The 22983-nt window shown below is 53.3% G+C and overlaps 1 long non-coding RNA gene across 2 annotated transcripts in view; it reads right to left on the bottom strand.

Annotated features, from left to right (window-relative positions):
* LOC140388307 (uncharacterized) overlaps positions 1-20786 on the bottom strand; it is a 29875-nt gene extending 9089 nt beyond the window's left edge. The window contains exons 1-3 of one of the 2 annotated variants that reach the window (XR_011934139.1): positions 20542-20786; positions 8434-8619; positions 8199-8274 (exon numbers count right to left, since the gene is read on the bottom strand). This is a non-coding gene — a long non-coding RNA (uncharacterized lncRNA). The remainder of the gene's footprint in view (positions 1-8198; positions 8275-8433; positions 8620-20541) is intronic. The other variant, XR_011934138.1, reaches the window with a different exon arrangement.
* Positions 20787-22983: the final 2197 nt, after the last annotated feature.

The following is a 22983-nucleotide window of genomic DNA, read 5'->3' as shown; positions in this document are numbered from 1 at the left end:
ATGAGAGAATGGGCATGTATCGGGATGAGCTGTACCATTATTCTTCAGCTTGACTCACTTGCAGAGTTTCTCATCCTGGCAAAACAAAATGGCAGCCTACATGTTCATTTTGTGCCAGCAGATTGACAATGAGTTTTGCCAGTTAAATCTTCATGCAAACCAAATAACTACTGATTAGTTTCCCACATTAGTGGAGGATGAAGTTGGTTGTTTAGGAAAGTAAATTTCCACTTTAAGAAACTTAGCGAAGGACATGCAAGAAGACTGGAATATTCGTTCATTACTCAAGCAAGTGTTATAGATCCTTCAATCACAGTGCTATTAATACATTGTAAGGGGACCTATGCAAAAAGACCATCAGGCAGCCATAGGATATGGTATCATAACAAAGCTAAAATTATGCAGCAGTCTGTGGAGAACAAGATTTCTTAACTTTACTAATACCAGTGAAGGGTTAATTATTACATCTCCATATAATTCAAACACTAGAGGGCACCACCAGTTCCCAACATAATCAGGGAATCGTGGTAGTTCCGTGTTAGCAGAGGAGAGGAATTGGTCAAAGCTCTAGGAATAGTTTAGGTTAGAGAAAGAAGTAGCACGAGTACATCATTTGTTAATATTAGATTATAGATTACTGTATTAGTAATTATAGCTCTGTAGAATGTCCAAACTCTATTTAATTGAATCATTATTCAATAAATTAGTTTTGCTTCAGTCTTAACATTGCTGGTTTCTTTATCATCCACTCATCAAACCATTCTGGATCTCAAAACAAAGAATAACAACATATTACATCAAAGTGTAATGTAACATTAAGCTTTCTGAAAGAATGAACTCCAGTTAGCTATTGGTTTGTTTATCAGAAGAAGAACAATGAACCTGGTTTCAAGATGACATAAAAGCCTCACAAAGAAGATTGTGATGCCCAGATTGGTGTTCAATTCTGATGTGGGGCAGGAAGCTGGGAGCAATAAAATATTTTTGTTATTTGAGTCTACACATCAGAAAAAGAATAAGTACAAACAGTGACGCAAAAATGTAATTTGATGCTTTATTAATTTATGAACAGTGCTCTTTTCACCACCACAGCCAAAACGTAGAAGAGATGAAAGAATCACTTGTCCAAAACTTCAATAAACTGACCGGGCATTATGGCCCTGATTTTGACGAGGAAAGCTTCTGTGAACAGGGAAGGGGTTCCGGGTTGCCCACAGTTCTAACTTTTTGTCCCCCACCGCCAAGTTGACTTTAGGGATGCTCTGGAGGAGATCACAACTCAGAAACAGGTATAGAGCAGTTGTTGGGTTAGTGGTAATGTGGGGCGATGGAGGTGTGCCCAGATCCTGGGGTGGGGTGTGTGACTGTCAGTTATGATTAAGGTGGTGGGGAGGAAACCACATTAGGTTGGTGGGCCTAACCTGGTCCTCTTTGCCCACAAGCAGTGCTGTAAATGGCATTGACCTCTTTCATGAAGCAAACCTTTCTCCCTTTATCTGTCGAGATTCTAGAGGCTCTGAAAACGCAGCCAGACGTGACTAAACAAAGAAAATAGTTCAAATATGAGGTACACAGCCCCATTACAATATTTAATTGACCAACCCTCCTCTGCGCCCATTCCAATTCTGAAGGCAGGTGGGGAGGAGTGGAGTTGAAACCAGGTTAATCATTTTACACCCATTCCAATTCTGATAAAACCAGAAGCGAGTGGGGAAGGGTGGCGTTGGAGCCAGCTTCACTATTTTTAAAATGTTCACATCTCATCCAATCCAAACCTACCCATTTGAAATTCTTCCAATAAATTTGATATCAGAAATTTAAAATTGGTGAAGTCAAAGACCTGAAAGGATAGCCGGAACAGAAGTGTCAAGACTGTGAATTTTAAGAATGATATGGATGTGGAAATTACTGTCATGCCACAGTCTATGTCCATGATTCAAGTTATTGAATGCTACTGTGACAATTAGCACAGATTTAGCATTATCAATTTGGTAATATATATAAGGTGCTAATGAGTTATGTTGCAACAAATCTACTGTGGTGAGTACAGATAAAATCAATTAAAATTCCAGACTCGCGGTGCAGCAACTGGAAATAAACTTTTTCAAATTATGTTTTATTCCAATAGTGTTGCAGACCAAACTAGAGAAAGGATGTCTTGTAGATAGGTTAACTGGAACCTTGCAGAAGTTAGATTTCTTCACTCTGTTTACACTTTGCAAACCCTCAACATTATTAATCATTCAATGCTATTAATCATTAGCAAAGGTTTTGGCAAACACCAGAGATTTTTGTATTTGAAATATTTTGGAGGTTGAATGTAAAAGGATTGAATGTAGCTGATCAACTATCTGGGATTCTGATGAGCCAGATATTGTGAACGTTTTACAAGTTTATGCTGGAATAAGAAAGACCAACACATCGCTGATGTGTTGGGTACTCTGCTACACAGACGAACCAACACGGTTGCGAATGGTACAACTCAGTTTTATTGCTAACATTTATTTACAGTGGTAAACTAGTTACTAAGGTTTGATCATAACCCTAGAATCTGTGGACCTATTCCTAATACTATCTTGTAGTGGCACTCAGCACATGGTGGATGTCTGAGTGGCTTGCTGTGAGCTGTGCCCTGAGCTGTCTCCTGCTGGAATGCTCAGGAAGTGTTGTGTTCCCTGTTTTGCCTGTGATTGGCTGTGGTGTTGTGTGTGTGTTGATTGGTCTGTTGATCTGTCCATCAGTATGTATGTGCTATGATGTTTACCTGAATATCATGACAATCACTACCTTGGGAGAGATTTGCATTTCTAACAGAAGCAATAATTAGTGAAAGACCAGATCAAATGGCTATCAAAGATGAATGTACATTCAAACTACATTTTGCTGATTGATAAAACATTGTACTGTATCAGTACAAGGATCATTTGTTAAGATGCTGAAGTGCAGTTGAGGGCTGTTTTTTTAGGTGCATAAAATTAAAAATAAATTGGGGTCCATACTGGGTGGCCTGCCCACTACTGCCACTTTCTGCCTGATAATAAAGGTGGAACTTGAGAGAGATGCAGCTAAGTAGAAAGGGAATCATGAAAAAAACTGACAAAGTGGACCAGGCGACTATGGTTTGGGGATTTGGTGGAAGAAACAAATAGTTTGTCACAAAGTTGCAGTCAAAACCTCCATCACGTTTTACTGACATGGGGGAAGTTTACGCCCCCAGGCACTAAGCCCTGTAAAAAATCTCAGACCGAAATCTAGTTATACCTCTCACAGAGGACAGTTTATTTGAAGAATCTCCAGGACTGCATTAGAATAGTCAGGTATGGAGGTAAGAAAGGCGTGGATGAGGGTTTCAGCAGCAGCTGAAAAGCTGAACGGGTGGAGAACCCCGGCGATGTTATGGAGGTAGAAATAGAACATCTTAGCTAAGGTGCAGATATGTGGTTGAAAGTTCAATTGATATTAATTCCATCACCCAAGTAACTGGTGATATGACAGTAGGAAGTAATATCAGGACGTTTGAAAAGTCAAAACACAATCCATCAGAGCCCGCATGGTTTTATGAAGAGTAAATCATGCATGACTAAACTGCTAGAGCTCTTCAAAGATGCAACAAGCCAAATGGATAATGGGGATGCTACAGATGTAGTATATCTGGACTTCCGGAAGGAATTTGATAAGGTGCCTCACAGAAGATTAATACACAAGGTTAGATCACATGAGGTTAGGGTATTCGCTTACATAGAAGACTGGCTGATGGACTGAAGACAGTCGGGATAAATGAATCTTTTTCTTGATGGCAAGATGTAACTAGTGAGGTGCCACAGGGTTTGGTCCTTGGACCCCAACTATTTACAATCTATGGTGTGATCCTCCGGCCATGTGGCACCGGAACAACAGCTCGCTGTGGTGCAGCGTGGCTGTTGAAAGTCAGGACACCCCGCTCCTGGGATCTACTCTGCTCACAACGCCTCACGAGATTCAACGTAATCTCGTGAGACTTTGACAGGTGAATCCTGCCAAGAATGGGCGGGAACACCTTTTGGCAAATCTGCATATTAGAGTGAGGCAGTAAGCCTTACTCTCATGTGCAGATTCCCGAGGTACCTGAGGCTTTGGGATTCAATCCCTTCGCTTTGGAGACCTTGGCCGAGCGCCATTCAGCACTGGTCCCCACAAATGGGGACCAGGAGTAAAGGCACTTGTGGGAGTCTCCAAGAGTATTGGAGACCCCCAGCTGCATGCCCTTTGCACTGCGGGTGCCGGAAAACAGGCGGCTAAACGCGCTTACTCAGGGACTTTGTTCCTTTTTGGGATGATCGCGCCCTCTATTAATGACTTGGATACAGGAGTAAAAGATTTTGTAGCCAAATTTGCAGATGACACTAAAATAAGTTGCAACGAGGAAATAAGAACCTCACAATATATAGATAGATGAGGTGAGTGGGCCAATATGTAGCACAGGGAGTTTAACATGGATAAGTGAGAAATCAATTCCATTTTGATCGCAAAAATGGAAAGGCAACTTATTATCTGAATGAGGAGAGACTTTGAGGTGCTCCTGTGCAGAGGGATCTGGTTGTCCTCATGTATGAGTCACAGAAAACTAGCATGCAGGTGCAGCAGATAATAAAGAAAGCAAATGGAATGTTGGCATTTGTAGCTAAAGGAATAGAGTACAAAGGTAAGGAAGGGTGGAGACCCCCCGGAGTCGGATCCCCTCTCCCCCACACCAGGTCGGCCCCCGAAGCATGAATGCTAAGGTCCCGCCGGGTAGGACCTCACGCGAACGGCGCCGGCAGGACTTGGCCGAACTCGATGGGCATTCGGCCTGTCGAGCGAGGAGAATCACCGGGGGGGGGGGGCCACGTTGTGGCGACCGCACCAGCACCATTGCCGCTGATTCTCCGATCGCCGGTGAATCGGCGGACCAGCATCGGAGCGGCGTTGCGTGATTCGCGCTTCCCCCACCCCCCACCGATTCTCCGGCTCGGCGCGGGGTCGGAGAATCCCGCCCTACTTCTCCCAAAGGGTCATGAACCTGTGGAATTTGCTACCCCAGAGTGCGGTGGACGCTGGGGAAGTGAGTAAATTTAAGAAGGAGTTAGATAGATTTTTAGTTGGTATTGGGTTTAAGGGTTATGGAGAACAGGCAGGTTGGTGGAGATGAGACGAAGATGAGACCAGCCATGATTGTCTTGAATGGTGGAGCAGGCTCAAGAGGCTAAATTGCCTACTGCTCCTCGTTCTTATGTTCTTGCGTTTTAAGAAAGAACTATTTTGTCTAATTCCACTTTCTGGCTCTTGGTCTGTAGCCCTGTAGGTAACAGCACCTCAAGCACAAATCTGGTGGGTTCTTGATTAATAAGGGGATCAGGGGTTATTGGGAAAAGGCAGGAGAATGGCAGTGAGGAACATATCAGCCATGATCAAAAGGTGGAGAGTCGATGGACCGAATGGTCTAATTCTGTTCCTATATGTTATGGTCTTATGGACATTACATTCCCTGTCACGAGAGATGTTTGTTAGGTTAAGCCTTTTGTGCCTCGGGAGTAAGAGTTAGAAACAACTATCTGCCTTTCTCTTAGGTGGGACAGTACAAGCACCAACTTTTATTTGTTTTCCCACTCAGCTTTTTTGACTGTGAATAGCATTTCCAAAACTTTAAACCATTGGCAAAATAATGTTGACCAGGTGAAGATAATGGGCTGGATTCTTCGCAGCCCTGCGCCGAAATCTGGTTTGGGCCCGCCGCCGGTCCTGCGATTCTCCGGGACACAGAGAATCGGTGTGTTCGCGGAGTATTTCGCGCGGCTGGGAGGCCCATTGCCAGAGGCCCGCCCAGCGATCCTCCGCTCCCAACTGGCTGAGTTCCCGACGGTGTGGTTCTAACCACCTAATGCCATTTGGGAACCTCGCGTGGCAGCTGCGGACTCAGTCCATGGCCGCCCTGGTGGGGGGATCGGGGATCGGGCACCGGGGGAGGGGGTGTGGGCCTTATGGGTAGCCGGGGGACAGATCGGGCCAGTCAGATCTTCGGGCACGCGGCCGATCGGGGGGGCCTATATTCTTCAGTTGCTTCCGCGATCCGAGTCCACTATGGCGCTCGGCGAGCCGCTGGAGGCCGCCGCCGTGCGCATGCACGGACTCAAAACCAAAAGTGCGGGACCTGTATCCGCAGCTAAAGCTGCATGAATCACTCTGGGTCCCTCCTAACCCCTTGAAGGTGAGTGAATTAGCTGATCTTTTTTATCGGAAACTTGGAAGTGAAACACCAGCATTTTTACGCCGGAGTGGGGACATATACATTTAACATGCAGTGCAAAAGGAGGCCATTCGGCCCATCGAGTCTGCACCGATCCACTTAAGCCTCCACTTCCACCATATCCCCGTAACCCAATAACCCCTCCTAACCTTTTTAGTCACTAAGGGCAATTTATCATGGCCAATCCAACTAACCTGCACATCTTTGGACTGTGGGAGGAAACCGGAGCACCTGGAGGAAATCCATGCAGACACGGGGAGAACGTGCAGACTCCGCACAGACAGTGACCCAGCAGGGAATCGAACCTGGAACCCTGGCGCTATGAAGCCACAGTGCTATCCACTTGTGCTACCGTGCTGCCCACGCATAGTCCCATTTTAGGAGAATCCAGCCCAATATGTTCATAATTCACTATGGAGTGGCCAACTGCACTATCAGCCTAGCATCTTTGGTTGCACGTAGTCAGTATTGTTATCTACTGTGCTCCCACGCTCTAATGATAAGGAAATCCTTTCAGAGAACTGATAAAATGATTCAAAAGGAACCTTTATAAAATGAAGCTAGGCTGAACTTTGCACCCATTTTAATAATCAGATGAATATTTCAGCAATTTTGGTAGAGACAAAGTTAAATAGACTGATTACCACCACCTAAATTCTTCTGCAAAATTGCAATCATTTTAAATTGTTCCTTTGCGTACATCAGTAGAATAGATATTTTTTATTTTATGAAATTGATCATTGGCCCATGCTGCGTCTGTGGGGTTAACATCTGAGTAGTTTTATGCGAAAAGATTAATGAGTTTACTGTAACCACAGCACATTTATAAAATGATAATCCGCATCCAACAAATAAAAGTTGGTGCCTGTAATCATCATCAGTAAATATTTCATGTATTTACCTCATCAATGTTTCTCTTATTCCCAGCTAGGGAAGCTTGGCATGCACTTTAATTCCCAAAACTTAGTCTCAAAAGACGCTAGGTCCAATAGCAGGACACTTGCAATCACACAATATGATGATGTGGAGATGCCGGCGTTGGACTAGGGTGAGCACAGTAAGAAGTCTGACAACACCAGGGTAAAGTCCAACAGGTTTGTTTGGAATTACTAGCTTTCGGAGCACTGCTCCTTCCTCAGGTGAATATATATGTATGTTTCTGGAACCCACCTCTTCATTCACCTGAGGAAGGAGCAGTGCTCCGAAAGCTAGTGATTTGAAACAAACCTGTTGGACTTTAACCTGGTGTTGTCCGACTTCTTACTTTGCTCACAATATGATGGAAGCTTAATACAGGTAAAGCCGGATTGAATTTTCCAGATGCAAATATTGCCCAGGGGTTTCTGCCGATTTCTCCGGCAGAAGATACTCCGAAACAAGTGAGACGGGCTAAATGGCGAAAATTACCATTCATGGCAGTTCTCTGAGATGACTGACAAATCCTTCACCGAACTTATGCCAGGAGACTGGAAGAATGCCATAGAAACCTCCCCTTTCTAAGCTCATCAAAAAGGTCACGGATGGAAAGCTTATTATTTCGCTGTGCTGGTAAAACGTTTGACTTTATGCTCAGTGAAAGTCCTGATTTAAACCGTGGCAGAACTGAGTTCAGACATTAATGGCTTAATTTTTCATTTGTGGGTTATTACAGTAGGAGCTCTAATTCAACTGACAAGTCATCAGTATGTGTTCCTGAGTGAAAATGCTGACTGCAAAGGTGTTGAGTATGAAAAAAGACTGTAATTCTATTTAATTATAGTGAAATATATTATTAAAGTGTAGTGGTAAGGCTGTGCTTTGACATTTGAACATTTCTTCAATACTATTCGACTATCTCTCACCGGTCAATAATATTTTCACGAAAGAGAGCACATGATTTTAATCGGTTGTTAATTATGTACTTCATTATTTTGGCTGCCACTGAAAGATTGCTCACCAATGAAGTTCATTCCAATTAACTTTCCAAGGGCGAGGCAGCAAATTTCATTCAGGGACACAAGCAGACAGGAAAACTGGAATAGACAGAAGTCATTTATTTCTACCATAACCTTGTCGACATTCTATGACTGAAATAAAATCACTGGGGGTCATATAATTGCAGAAGAATTTTATTTAGTGACCGTGCAATAGGCTGACTTGAATAATAATATACCAGCTCTTGATCAACATACCTTTTGGGGGCGGCACGGTGGTGCAATGGTTAGCACTGCTGCTTCACGCCGCCAAGGACCAGGGTTCGATCCCGGCCATGGGTCACTGTCTGTGTGGAGTTTGCTTTTTCTTCCTGTGTCAGCGTGGGTCTCACCCCACAACCCAAAGATGTGAAGGGTAGGTCGATTGCCCACGCTAAATTGCCCCTTAATTGGAAAAGTTGAAAAAATATATACATTTACTGAGTTTGCCTGCTCTTCATGTTTCACCCTGTTTCGAACATTTCCACTGAAAACATTTGCTTAATGAGTCTGACAGAAACCTATTGGAGACATATAGATATTGACGGATGTTTCTGTAGAAATAATTGTCAGGCTATCAGCGTTCACTGTTATTAAGGAGCAAATTGGACATCAACTTGAAACAAATGTACAGCACATTTAAATGTGGAAACCAGGAGTTGCTATCAAAATTACCTGTTCTTCCATAAACTGTGGCATACCACTGAGAGCCTCTGTATCAGAACAGCCTGAAGCTATGGTACTTGAATGATAGCTACACACTAACACACTAGAAAAAGTTATGGATTGGTCCATTTCAATGTCCTTTAATTTAAAGGCATGCTGAGGTTTATTATTTGTCCAAAAATGTTCTTCTCAAATTGTGCAAGCACATTCCTTCAAGTTTAACTTATTATTGGAGATTCAAAAAAATTAAAACATATTGTAAGATTTAGGCAAGTGACCACGAGGAAGCAATATTGGTAGTGGAACTAAAAGGTTTAATACACAATAACTAGTTACACTCCCCAAAGGATTTCCCGCGCCGACCCACACTTGGGTGGGGGATTTTATGTCCACAGAGCTTCCCGGTTAAGGGTTTGGCCCCACGCCCTCATCACGGAAGATCAGATTCAGGTGAGGCCACGGGGAACCTTATGGTCTAGACCCGTGACCTCCGTTAGGGTTATCACACATTTTCCTCGATTTTCAATTTGCTTCCCTTCTCTTTATTTTGTTTTTTGTACCCGATTTGACATTGAATTAAATATTCTATCAAACACTGGTGCTGCTCATCGTGATTCTTCAATCTGGTTAGGCAGATACAGAGCTGCTTGCCCCACTCGCAGAGGCTCTGTAGAGGGTAATCTTTTTGATTTTCAGTACATTCCAGTGCAATAATTGAATAGATTTTAGCAAACTAACTTTGGAGAAGTTTGGGCGCGATTCTCCCATGCCGCGCCATTTGGGGGAATCGCCCTGCACGCCACTTTTTCCCGAGGCGCCGGTCCGATGTCGTTCCGCCATTCTTCCAACCGGCGAGAACGGCATCATCGAGGTCGGCGCCGCGCATGCCGGAGAATCGCCCGAGCAAGTAATACATGCAATTCTCCCAGCCCCCTGCTATTCAGTGGCCCGGATGGGCCGAAGTCCCGACGGCATGACCCCAGGTCACGCCGTCGCCGTTCACTGCTACTAAATAAATTCGTCAGCCAGCTGTGCTGGCGGTGAGTGGGCGGGCTCACCCCAGGAAGCTGCGTCCACGGCCGGTGATGGCGGTTGGGAGGGGGGAGGGGTTTCTGTTGTGTATGCCGCGATTCCCCATGGAGGAGGTGTTTGGGGGGGACTGAGAACAGGGCTAAGTAGGATGAGGTGTGGGAAGGAGTAGCGGAAAGGAGGAGGGGGTGGTGGGGGAAGGAGCTGGGGGTAGGAGTAGAGGGGAAGGAGGAGGGGTTGGGGGAATGAGAATGGGGAGGGGTTGGGGGAATGAGAATGGGGAGGGGGTGGGGGAAGGAGTAGAGGGATAGGGGAGGGGTTGAGGGAAGGAGGAGGGGTTGGGGGAATGAGAAGGGGAAGGGGTTGGGGAAGGAGTAGAGGGAAGGGGAAGGGGTTGGGGAAGGAGTAGAGGGAAGTGGAGGGGTTGAGGGAAGGAGTAGAGGGACGGAGGAGGGGTTGGGGGAATGAGAAGGGGGAGGGGTTGGGGGAATGAGAAGGGGGAAGGAGGAGGGGGTGGGGGAAGGAGTAGAGGGAAAGGGGAGGGGTTGAGGGAAGGAGGAGGGGTTGGGGGAATGAGAAGGGGAAGGGGTTGGGGAAGGAGTAGAGGGAAGGGGTTGGGGAAGGAGTAGAGGGAAGGGGAAGGGGTTGGGGAAGGAGTAGAAGGAAGGGGAGGGGTTGAGGGAAGGAGTAGAGGGACGGAGGAGGGGTTGGGGGAATGAGAAGGGGGAGGGGTTGGGGGAATGAGAAGGGGGAGGGGTTGGGGGAATGAGAATGGGGAGGGGGTGGGGGAAGGAGTAGAGGGATAGGGGAGGGGTTGAGGGAAGGAGGAGGGGTTGGGGGAATGAGAAGGGGAAGGGGTTGGGGAAGGAGTAGAGGGAAGGGGAAGGGGTTGGGGAAGGAGTAGAGGGAAGTGGAGGGGTTGAGGGAAGGAGTAGAGGGACGGAGGAGGGGTTGGGGGAATGAGAAGGGGGAGGGGTTGGGGGAATGAGAAGGGGGAAGGAGGAGGGGGTGGGGGAAGGAGTAGAGGGAAAGGGGAGGGGTTGAGGGAAGGAGGAGGGGTTGGGGGAATGAGAAGGGGAAGGGGTTGGGGAAGGAGTAGAGGGAAGGGGTTGGGGAAGGAGTAGAGGGAAGGGGAAGGGGTTGGGGAAGGAGTAGAAGGAAGGGGAGGGGTTGAGGGAAGGAGTAGAGGGACGGAGGAGGGGTTGGGGGAATGAGAAGGGGGAGGGGTTGGGGGAATGAGAAGGGGGAGGGGTTGGGGGAATGAGAAGGGGGAGGGTTTGGGGGAATGAGAAGGGGGAGGGGTTGGGGGAATGAGAAGGGGGAGGGGTTGGGGGAATGAGAAGGGGGAGGGGTTGGGGGAATGAGAAGGGGGAGGGGTTGGGGGAATGAGAAGGGGGAGGGGTTGGGGGAATGAGAAGGGGGAGGGGTTGGGGGAATGAGAAGGGGGAGGGGTTGGGGGAATGAGAAGGGGGAGGGGTTGGGGGAATGAGAAGGGGGAGGGGTTGGGGGAATGAGAAGGGGGAGGGGTTGGGGGAATGAGAAGGGGGAGGGGTTGGGGGAATGAGAAGGGGGAGGGGTTGGGGGAATGAGAAGGGGGAGGGGTTGGGGGAATGAGAAGGGGGAGGGGTTGGGGGAATGAGAAGGGGGAGGGGTTGGGGGAATGAGAAGGGGGAGGGGTTGGGGGAATGAGAAGGGGGAGGGGTTGGGGGAATGAGAAGGGGGAAGGAGGAGGGGGAATGAGAAGGGGGAAGGAGGAGGGGGAATGAGAAGGGGGAAGGAGGAGGGGGTGGGGGAATGAGAAGGGGGAAGGAGGAGGGGGTGGGGGAATGAGAAGGGGGAAGGAGGAGGGGGTGGGGGAATGAGAAGGGGGAAGGAGGAGGGGGTGGGGGAATGAGAAGGGGGAAGGAGGAGGGGGTGGGGGAATGAGAAGGGGGAAGGAGGAGGGGGTGGGGGAATGAGAAGGGGGAAGGAGGAGGGGGTGGGGGAATGAGAAGGGGGAAGGAGGAGGGGGTGGGGGAATGAGAAGGGGGAAGGAGGAGGGGGTGGGGGAATGAGAAGGGGGAAGGAGGAGGGGGTGGGGGAATGAGAAGGGGGAAGGAGGAGGGGGTGGGGGAATGAGAAGGGGGAAGGAGGAGGGGGTGGGGGAATGAGAAGGGGGAAGGAGGAGGGGGTGGGGGAATGAGAAGGGGGAAGGAGGAGGGGGTGGGGGAATGAGAAGGGGGAAGGAGGAGGGGGTGGGGGAATGAGAAGGGGGAAGGAGGAGGGGGTGGGGGAATGAGAAGGGGGAAGGAGGAGGGGGTGGGGGAATGAGAAGGGGGAAGGAGGAGGGGGTGGGGGAATGAGAAGGGGGAAGGAGGAGGGGGTGGGGGAATGAGAAGGGGGAAGGAGGAGGGGGTGGGGGAATGAGAAGGGGGAAGGAGGAGGGGGTGGGGGAATTAGAAGGGGGAAGGAGGAGGGGGTGGGGGAATTAGAAGGGGGCAGGGGAGGGGTTGGGGGAAGGAGTAGAGGGAAGGAGAGAATCATAGAATTTACAGTGCAGGAGGAGGCCATTCGGCCCATCGAGTCTGCACCGGCTCTTTGAAAGAGCACCCTACCCAAGCCCACACCTCTATCCAATCCCCATATCCCAGTAACCCCACACAACACTAAGCACAATTTTGGACACTAAGGTCAATTTAGCATGGCCAATCCACCTAACCTGCACATCTTGACTGTGGGAGGAAACCGGAGCACCCGGAGGGAACCCACGCAGACACAGGGAGAACGTGCAGACTCCGCACAGACAGTGAACCAAGCCGGGAATCGAAGCTGGGACCCTGGAGCTGTGAAGCAATTGTGCTAACCACTGTGCTGCTGTGCAGCCCTGAGGCAGGAGGAGGGGTTGGGGGAATGAGAAGGGGGATGGGGGAGGGGTTGGGGGAAGGAGTAGAGGGAAGAAGGAGGGGTTGGGGAATGAGAAGGGGGAAGGGCGTGGGGTTGGGGGAAATGAGAAGGGGAAGGAGGAGCGGGTGGGGGAATGAGAAGGGGAAGGAGGAGCGGGTGGGGGAATGATAAGGGGGAGGGGGAGGGGTAGGGGGAAGGAGTAGTGGGAAGGGGGGAATGAGAAGGGGAAGGGGGAGGGTTTGGGGGAATGAGAAGGGGGAAGGGGGTGAGTGACAGGGGAGGGGCTGGGGAAGGAGTAGAGGGAAGGGGAGAGGTTGGGGAAGGAGTAGAGGGAAGGGGGAGGCGTTGGGGGAAGGAGACGTGGGAAGGGGGGGAATGAGAAGGGGGCGGGGAGGGGAAGGGGGAGGGGTTGGGGGAAGGAGTAGAGGGAAGGGTGAGGGGTCGGGGGAAGGAGTAGAGGGAAAGAGGAGGGGTTGGGGGAGTGAGAAGGGGAAGGGGTGGAGTGGGGGAATGAGGAGGGGAAGGGGGAGGGGGTGTGGGAATGAGAAGGGGGAAGGGGGAAGGGGGAGCAGGTGGGGGAATGAGTAGTGGAAGGGGGGAATGAGAAGGGGAAGGGGGAAGTGCTGGGGGAAGGAGTAGAGGGAAGGGGAGGGGGTGTGGAAATGAGAAGGGGAAGGGGAGGGGTTGGGGGAACGAGTAGAGGGAAGTAGAGGGGTTGGGGGAAGGAGTAGAGGGAAGGAGGTGGGGTAATGAGTAGCGGGAAGGGGAGCGGGTGGGGGAATTAATGGGGGGAAGGGGGAGGGGGAGGGGGTGTGGCAAATGATGCCACCATTCTGTCGGGGAGGGCCTCCAAGGGTACCTGCGGGACCGTCATCCCAGCTGGAGTGCCATGGCAGGAAGGTGGCGAAGATACGCTTCCAAGTTGAGGTCATGGTGATGGGCTGAGGCCGCTGGCACTGCAATGAAGGGGAGCGGGGTGAACTGGGCGGGAGACGGATACTATGGGCAGGTGTAGGGTGCTTGCGTGTGATGCACGATCAAATTTCAGGGTTAGGCTCTGGAGGCTGCACTGGACGTCCAGGCCGAGAAGCAAGACAGCGCAGAGGTTGGGGCGGATGTAGAGGCGGAAGCCGCTGAACTCCATGCCCTGGACAGTGAGAGTGTGGATGCAGTACCCCCGGATCGCCGGATGCAGTACCCCCGGATTATCTGGTTAGCTGGGTGTGCCGCGAGGGAGCAGCGCCTTACAGTATCGGGGTGAATGCAGCTCTCAGTGCTCCCGGAGTCCAGCAGGCAGGAGATCTCGTGCCCGTCGACCTTCACTTTAGTTGAAGCAGTCACGAGGTTGTGTGGTCGAGATTGGTCAATCCTGACCGAGGCGAGACACGGCTGGCCGTTGGCAGTTGCAGGCGATGAGCGGCCGGATGAGGTGCCTGACGGGCATGGGTCCTGAGTCGGATAAGATGGCGAACCCACGGGCCGCACGTGTCGTGGGGAAAGCAAGATGGCGGCGCCCTTTGGTCCTGGGAGGAACAAGATGGCGGCGCCCACGGGCCGCACGTGTTGCGAGTCGTGCAAGGTGGCGGCATCCACTGGCCGCACGTGGTCCTAGGAGGGTAAGATGGCGGCACCAACTGGCTGCACGTGGGGTGTGCCGAGACAATAGCGGCGATTGAGCGGGCCTGGCACACTGCAGCGAAATGTCCCTTCTTGCCACAGGCCATGCAGAGGGCGCTCCGTGCCAGGCAGCGCTGTCGGGGGTGTTTTGACTGCCCACTGAAGTAGCATTTGGGCCCCCCGGGGTTGGTTGGCTGCCGTGGGCCACAGGCGTGGGATTGGCTGAGGGCGGTCGCTGATGAAGTCCATGATGGGGCGGCTGTCTGCGGATTCACGATGCACAGGCGGGGGGGGGGGGGGGCGTGTGGTCGGGGGCATAGGCCTGAACATTGCGTGATGCGACCGTAAGTGAAAGCGCTAGTTTTTTGGGCGCCGCGAGGCCGAGCGTGGCCCCCTCTAAGAGGCCCTGACGGATGTAGTCAGACCCTATGCCCGTAACAAATGCGTCTCTCATTAGCAAATTCGAGTGTTCCGTGGCCGAAACGGCCTGACAGTCACAGTCTCTAACTAGGGGGAGCAGGACGCGCCAGAAATCTTCCACCGACTCACCGGGAAATTGACGCCGCATGGAGAGGAGGTGCCTGGCGTAGAGTGTGTTAGTCTGCTGAGCGTAGTTTTCCTTCAGTAGGGCCATGGCCTTGGCGTAGGTCGGCGCAACCTGGACAAGTGGAAAGACGTTGGAGCTCAGCCGCGTGTAAAGTATCTGGAGCTTCTGTCCTTCTGGAATTTTGTCTGGCGCAGACCCAATGTAAGCTTCAAAACAGGCTAGCCAATGTTCAAAGTCCTTTTTGGCGTTGTCTGATTGCGGATGCAGCTGCAGGCGATCCGGCTTGATGCGGAGATCCATCTTCTGAAAACTCAGTGTAATAAATTGATGCACGATCAATTACACAAAGATGAGAGTAGGATGTAATCGAGGCTTTATTACAGCTGACGAAATGGCTGCTGTACTGGGAGCACACATATTTATACTCCGCCTACTGGGCGGAACCAGCAGGCAGGGATCTACCCCCGTACCTGTAGTACAGGGGCCTTACCGTAAAGCACCGATATCAACATCCTATATATACAATATATACATCAGTGGTGACTACCACAGCGTGAATGAACCGTAACCAGGCAGCCAGGGCACCCATGTGTCCAAAGGGCCCTGGCTGCATACTGTGCCAAATCGCCCTCCTTACAAATGTCGTTGTTTTTCCTTCCAACCGCCACCCCCCACCCCCCCCTCCCCATCCCCCACCCCCCCGCGTCGAGTTCATAATGTTTGCACAACAGCCATTAATGTTTGCCGCCGTGGCGGCAGCGGCTGCCCTGCAGATAGCCATTCGGCGCGGCCGACCCAGGTGGCTCAGTGAAGCTGCTGCAGAGGTGGATGCAGCAGACGGACTGGCTGCAGAGGGCCCCGTGCCAGGCGCTCCTGCTGCAGGCCCTCACGCCCAACAGGTCCAAGAGGAGGTGGAGGGTGACAATGACCTCCAGGTCGTCGGGCAGGAAGAGGTCGACGAATCAGATCCTGATGGACACCAGGGGAGGAGCATGAACAGGTGGTCGCCCCAAGGTGGCGGAGATGCCCCATGCGGCCTTGTGTGTACCGGAGCCGCATTTCGTTCCAGGACCTTACGGACGCGGCATGCATGAGGAGACTCAGATTGAGCCGTGAGACGGTCGCACATATATGCCACCTAGTGGCGCACCTGGTACCATGTGGAATGGGGGGCTGACACGCCATACCAGTGAGAGTCAAGGTCACGGTTGCCCTCAATTTATTTGCAATGGGGTCCTTCCAGGCGCCAAGCGGGGACCTCTCTGGAATCTCTCAGACATCGGTGCTCCGGTGCATCCGGGCCATTACCGATGGTCTCTATGCCGTCGCGGAAAGATACATTGATTTCCCGGAGGACAACACACCAGGCTGCCAGGGCAGCGGGATTCGCCTCAGTGGCCGGGATTCCGATGGTCCAGGGCATCATTGATGGGGTGCACGTCAACCGGCGTCCACCCTCGGAGAACAGAGACGTTTTCCTGAACAGGAAGGGAAACTATTCCAAGAACGTCCAGGTGGTCTGCGACCATCGAATGAGAATAATGCACGTGTGCGCCCAATACCCGGGTGTGGTAGTATCAGGTATTGCGGTACCTAAGAGGCGGATGACCATTGGTTAGACCCAGGAGGCTACCATTGGCTGTATTACGCAGGGCGGAGTATAAGAGATGGTGCCGTCCCAGCAGCCTTCACTTTCTGTACCGAAGCTGCTGGGGAACAAGTTCTAGTAGATTAAAGCCTTCATTATAAAATCACTTTGTCTTGAGTGTAATTGATCGCGCATCACCGGGTAGTGTGCATGATGCCTTCATACTGGCGCAGTCATTCATACCCGCTATTTTTGAGGGACGCCCACCTCGAATGAGGGGCTGGTTGCTGGGCGACAGGGGTTACCCATTGCGGCTGTGGCTGATGATGCCTATACGGAGGCCACAGACCAACGTGGACACACGCTATAATGAGGCCCATGCTGCAACCAGGGGTGTTGTGGAGAGGTGCTTCGGCATCCTTAAAATGAGATTCCGGTGCCTGGTACGCTCTGGAGGTGCTCCGCAGTACCACCCCGACAGGGTCGGAAGGATTTTTGTGGCCTCATGTTGTACAACATTGCCCAACAGAGGGGCGATGACATGGAGGAGGATCCACCAGGTGAGCCCGATGAGGGTGACGCCTCTGAATATGAGGATGAGGAGGAGGAGGAGGAGGATGGGGTGGGAAGATGGGAGGGCGGCAGGGCACAGACACCACTGGGGTGCGGGATATGCCAGGAGGCTGCACGACGCCACCGGCTGGGACAGCGAGCACGCGAGGCGTTGATCGCCGCACGTTTCACACACAAGGGGAGGGCATTGTTGTTCAGGGCACTTGCACCATCGATCGCACACAAAGGCACCACCCAGCACCCCCCACCTCCCACACCATCGCACAACCCTACCACCCACAGCACCACCCCCACAGCAACGTACACCTGCGGCACAGCGTGAATTTTGTTACACAGTTACTTCTGTCAGCGGGTGTGATCAGTGCCATGTTGGATGATGACAACCCGCTCTGCGATGAGCTGTGAGCTCTGGATCGCTACAGAATGTCTGACTCATGGCCATATCTGACCCCTCCACCTCGGTGTCCCCTTTATGCGTCACGGACACTCCATCACATGTCCATGTGGGGCAGCTGGCGTCGGTGTGCTGACGACGACAGCGTGCATGGGGTTGTGGGGGGGGGTCACACCCGGCTCACCGTTGTAATGAACTTCGAACACCATCGTCACCAGGTCCCCCTCACGACCCCCTTCGGCACCGGACATAGGACAGCCGCATTTAGGCTTGGTGTAACAACTTTAATAGTGACATTCAAAGACAAGTGCCCTAGTCCCTATAACTAATCTGTGCCCTGTACCCATGCCAACTTATTTTGTGTCTATCTTTTTGGCCTTACGGGCCCTACCACTACGTCTAGCTGTTTCCCCAGATGGTACAGCAGGAGTGGAGGCGGACTGCTGAGAATCCTGCCCTTCGACGTGGCTCCCCATTGGTGTGCGTTTCCTGGGGCGGCCCAGCCTGGATGGGCTAAGCTTTTCGGCGGGCGTGCTGGATGGCATGGTGCCAGCCTGCTCTGCCCACTGCCCACCAGATGCACCAGGGACAGAACGGGGGGAGTCCGAGTGTTCTGGTCCCTCCCTTGCTGGCGGAACCGGGACGGGTACCGGGACCTCCTCCTCCTTCGGGGAGCCCGGTGACACCCGGGCCTCTCTGTGGGACAGTGGTGCGCACGGAGACAAACGCTGTTGCACCACCGACACCTAGCGCTGCCAGTCCTGGAGGCCCGCTGTGGAATCGACCTGGGTCTGAATGTTCCCAGCGATGGAGCTGAGGGAGTGCGACATCCCTGTCAGGGACAGCGCTACCTCCTGCGGGGTCTGGACGAAGCCGTCCATCACATGGACAAGGCCGCCGATGCTCTCAGCGATGGCCTGCTGGGACAGGGCCATGGCCTGCTGAGACTCGGCCAGACACCAGAGCGCGGCGGCAATGTCCAGCTGGCTCTGGGACATGGCTGCCTGTGAGAGGGCAGCCCTGTCGTGGGCCGTGGATGACGCGTGCGCACTAAGCCCCACGCTTTGAAGAACCTGACCCATGGCCGAAACCGTTGCCCCCATTGCCTCCATCATGGACGCCACCCGTGCGGTGACGGCCTGGGTGGCAGCCATGACCGGCACCAGTCCCTGCTCGTGGCTGCGGATGGACTCCTCCAGCTGCGTCTGCAGTTGCCGGATGACGGCCTCATCCCGTTGTATTGTCCCTGAGGTAGCGAATGCATCGGGTCTGTGGGTGGGTCTGGCAAGCTCACGAACCCGGGAACCGTCTGGGCGGCAGCTGGGTGCTGGGCCTGGCCTGCCCTCTGACCGTCCAGCCCCTGGGTTGCTCCTACCTCCACCCGCTGTACCGGTTCGGCTGTGTGGTGCGCACCAGTCAGTGAACCAGAAGCCTCATCACTTACTTGCCCAACCGAGGTGAGTGTATCTGCGATGGTTGAAGTCGTGGGTGACAGCAGTGCCGTGGCCGCTAGGTCCTCGTCTGTCCCCAGGTCTGGGGTCTCCTGGCTGGAACCTTGGCCCGGTGCATTTAGTCCACGGCCCATGTCAGGTGCCGTGCCCCTGTGCCTCGTATGTCGCAACATCCTCTGTGCGTCACTGTCCTGAGAGGCTGTCCTGTCGCCGTCACTGTCCTGGCTCGCTGTACCCTCCTCGTCCGACGCACTGTCATCTGTGTCATGACTGTCCATCCTGACATCTCTGTTTGTCCTCTGTGAGTCGCCCTTCGGCGGCCCGGCCTCAGAAGAGGGCCCTCCCATCCATGATCCTTCCTCTCTGTCCCGTGCGTCCCTGTGGCCGGAAGAGGTTGGAGCTGGAAGGCGGCGGTGTGAACGAGCAGTTCCAGGACGGTGATCTTCTGGCCCTCGAGAACACAATAAGGCACATATCTTTAGACATCCGGGGTCGTTTGTGAGGGGATGGAGGGGGCAGTGTGAGGGTGTGGACTGTGAGGGGGGTGGGGTGTGAGGGTGTGGACTGTGAGGGGGGTGGGGTGTGAGGGTGTGGGCTGTGGGGGTGGTGGAGTGTGAGGGGGTGGAGTGTGAGGGTGTGGACTGTGAGGGGGGTGGGGGGTGAGGCGGTGGGGTGTGAGGGTGTGGACTGTGGGGGTGGTGGAGTGTGAGGCGGTGGGGTGTGAGGGGGTGGGGTGTGAGGGGGTGGAGCGTGAGGGGGTGGAGCGTGAGGGGGTGGAGTGTGAGGGGGTGGAGTGTGAGGGGTGGAGTGTGAGGGGGTGGAGTGTGAGGGGGTGGAGTGTGGGAGGTGGTGGGTGAGGGGGGTGGAGTGTGAGGGGGGTGGGGTGTGAGGTGGGTGGAGTGTGAGGGGGTGGAGTGTGAGGGGGTGGGGTGTGAGGTGGGTGGAGTGTGAGGGGATGGAGTGTGAGGGGATGGAGTGTGAGGGCGTGGGGTGTGAGGGCGTGGGGTGTGAGGGGGTGGAGTGTGAGGGGGTGGAGTGTGAGGGCGTGGGGTGTGAGGGGGTGGAGTGTGAGGGGGTGGGGTGTGAGGGGGTGGAGTGTGAGGGGGTGGAGTGTGAGGGGGTGGAGTATGAGGGGTGGGGTGTGAGGGGGTGGAGTGTGAGGGGGTGGGGTGTGAGGTGGGTGGAGTGTGAGGGGGTGGAGTGTGAGGGGTGGGGTGTGAGGGTGTGGGGTGTGAGGGGGTGGAGTGTGAGGGGGTGGAGTGTGAAGGGGTGGAGTGTGAGGGGGGTGGGGGTAACGATGGGCTGAGGGACTGTACGCTGACAGGGGAATCTCACTTGGTGCTGCGCCTCCGACCTGGCACAGCACTACCTCCCGGCTGGTGACTCCCCCAGCGAGGTCCAGAGCCCTCTGCTCTTAAACGGTAAAGAGATGGAGCTCAGGTGGTCCCCCATCCAGTTCTTGAACGCTTACTGTGGTTGTCAGCAGGCTTGTGTGTGTGTGTGTTTGGGGGGGAGGGGGGGGGGGGGGGGGGCTGAACAGGGTGGTGCATTGCCCGTGGGAAGGTCTCGGGGTACTTACCCTCGCAGCCCTCGTGAGGTCGTGCAGTTTTTACTTGCACTGGTCTCCCGAGCGGGGGATGTGCCCCACAGCGCTGATCGCCATGCCAACGTCTCGCCATCCCCGCCTCACGGTGCTGCACGGCTGCCGGTGACCACGTCAGGGGAAAAGGATGGCCCTGCGTCTAGCAGTGTGTCTAGGTCGCTGTCCCGGAAGCGGGGAGCACCACGGCGGGGCTCAGCCATCTCCAGACTTCGGGGCCTGTGTGCCGATCGCGCACTACCTATGACACGGCGCGGCGTTATCCTGGCGTTGCGCGATGACGCTGCTGCTCCATCGTCACGCCCACCACGTTTCTCGTGGCACCGCTGCTGGCCCCTTTTCTGCCCCTGAATTGGTCGCAGCGGGGACCGATTCGCGTCGTCGTGAAACGCGACGGCGTTCACGATGGCACGGACACTTAGTCCCGCGATCGGAGAAACCCTTTATGTTTTGTTCACAAAGATGATGAAGGTCATTCAACCCATCGAACTCAACTTGCCACAAATACTCAGGAGTCTCCACCACAGCATCAAGCTGGTCCTTGAGTAGCTCCAGAATATTTGCCATTCACTATCCTACTTAGAAGAACATGCCAATATTAATCACACTCTTTGAAGTATTGGGCAGCACGGCAGCACAGTGGTTAGCACTGTTGCTTCACAGCTCCAGGGTCCCAGGTTCGATTCCCGGCTTGGGTCACTCACTGCCTGTGTGGAGTCTGCACTTTCTCCCCGTATCTGCGTGGGTTTCCTCCGGGTGCTCCGGTTTCCTCCCACAGTCCAAAGATGTGGGAGGAAACTGGTAAGGTAGATTAGCTATGCTAAACTGCCCTTAGTATCCAAAAGAAAAGTTAGGTGGGGTTACTGAGTTATGGGGATAGGATGGAGGTGTGGGCCGGTGCAGACCCAATGGGCCGAATGGCCTTATGCACTGTAAACTCTATGAAATTACTTTCTGAACTTGCTATTTACTAGTGAAAATTGTTACCCACATCCTCTTCTGCTGCAACTGGTTAACTTTCATTTTCTACACTCGCAACTGCTAAGTTATTCACAGATAGTGGGCGCGATACCCCCCCCCACAACAAACACCACCACCGGCCCCACCACTAACAAGGTGAAGCAGCATTTGCACAGCCAACCCCACTCAGCTCTCAGCCACGGTGCCGAGAGGACCGGCCCCACGATTCGGGGATACAGACCTGGGGACGCTCCTACATGCGGTGGAGGCAAGGAGGGAGGTCCTGTTCCTCCGATAATCCCGGATGGTGAGCATAGGGTAGCCAGTGCCAGCGAGGATGAAGTAGCATCGGCTGTCAGCTCGGGCAGTGTGAGCAGGAGTACTGGCCTCCAGTGCGGCAAGAAATTCAAACGACCTCCACCGGGTAACACGGGTGAGTTGACACCGTTTCCCCCCTTCCCCTGGAATCTTCCCACCCCTAACCCTCTATCTGTCCCCACTTACCCACTCTTCACACTCTCTCCGTTTACCTCAACCCTCCCATCACCAATCCTCCCTTCACCCCCTCTCCCCACCCCAGCACTGTGACCCACACGTGTGGCTAACGAAGCCCTCTTTGTGTCTCCGCAGGAGAACCTCTCCCACAATCGACGGGAGAGGGCCCAGACTGACGGTGGGATACCGGACATTAGAATCTTCAGGATGTTCGAGGAACGGGCCTGTATGTAATGGGGATGGCCGAGGACAGGCGTCACCAATGCAGAGGTCGTCGCACGCCGCAGAGGTGAGGATCCACCTGGTACGGGAACACAAGGTACAGGGGTTGGCATCGGGGATCCGTGCACATCTGCCTCCCCAACTCACCGCCCCACATGCCCCCCCCCCCCCCCAACATGATACCCACAACCCCCCATGGCGGTCCACCCCCAACTAGGGTTGTATCCATGGTTGCCCCCGGAGCACAGGAGCAGCATGCCCAAAGCCCCAGGGCTCATTGCCTGTGAGCTCAGATGGCTGCTCACCTCCTTCCCTCCCCGCAGCAGCCCACCCGCCAGGTTCACGATTTACATAGCAGTACTAATCGGCACCAGCTTGACCACTGAGGAGGCCACTGAATCATGCGAGGCCGTTGAATATGGTGTGGCTGCCATTAATTGTATGGAAATAGGGCTTAAACGGTGATAATTGGTTTCTCGTCACACTACGGCGAGATCCTGATTTTGCCTACGGGAGCGGGCCAGTTGCATCGCAAACTGTTTGACTCCCGGCCCGGTTCTCGTTTTTCGCTTCACCTGCCATTCACGGCCTCATCCCGCTCGAGCAAGATACAACGACGCAGAGAATCGCGCCCATTAATTCCAGAACATTTAAAATAAATTACCTCCCCTAGTCTTGTAGATTTGGGCATACTCATTACCATCAGTAAACTTTCTCCTGCCTCAGAGCTGATGTGTCGTCCTT

The sequence above is a fragment of the Scyliorhinus torazame genome, chromosome 13 (genome assembly GCF_047496885.1).
Source record: "Scyliorhinus torazame isolate Kashiwa2021f chromosome 13, sScyTor2.1, whole genome shotgun sequence".
In the NCBI taxonomy this organism is placed as follows: domain Eukaryota; kingdom Metazoa; phylum Chordata; class Chondrichthyes; order Carcharhiniformes; family Scyliorhinidae; genus Scyliorhinus; species Scyliorhinus torazame.
Note: the sequence above shows the minus strand (reverse complement) of the source record. Positions and strands in the feature narration are given on the sequence as shown.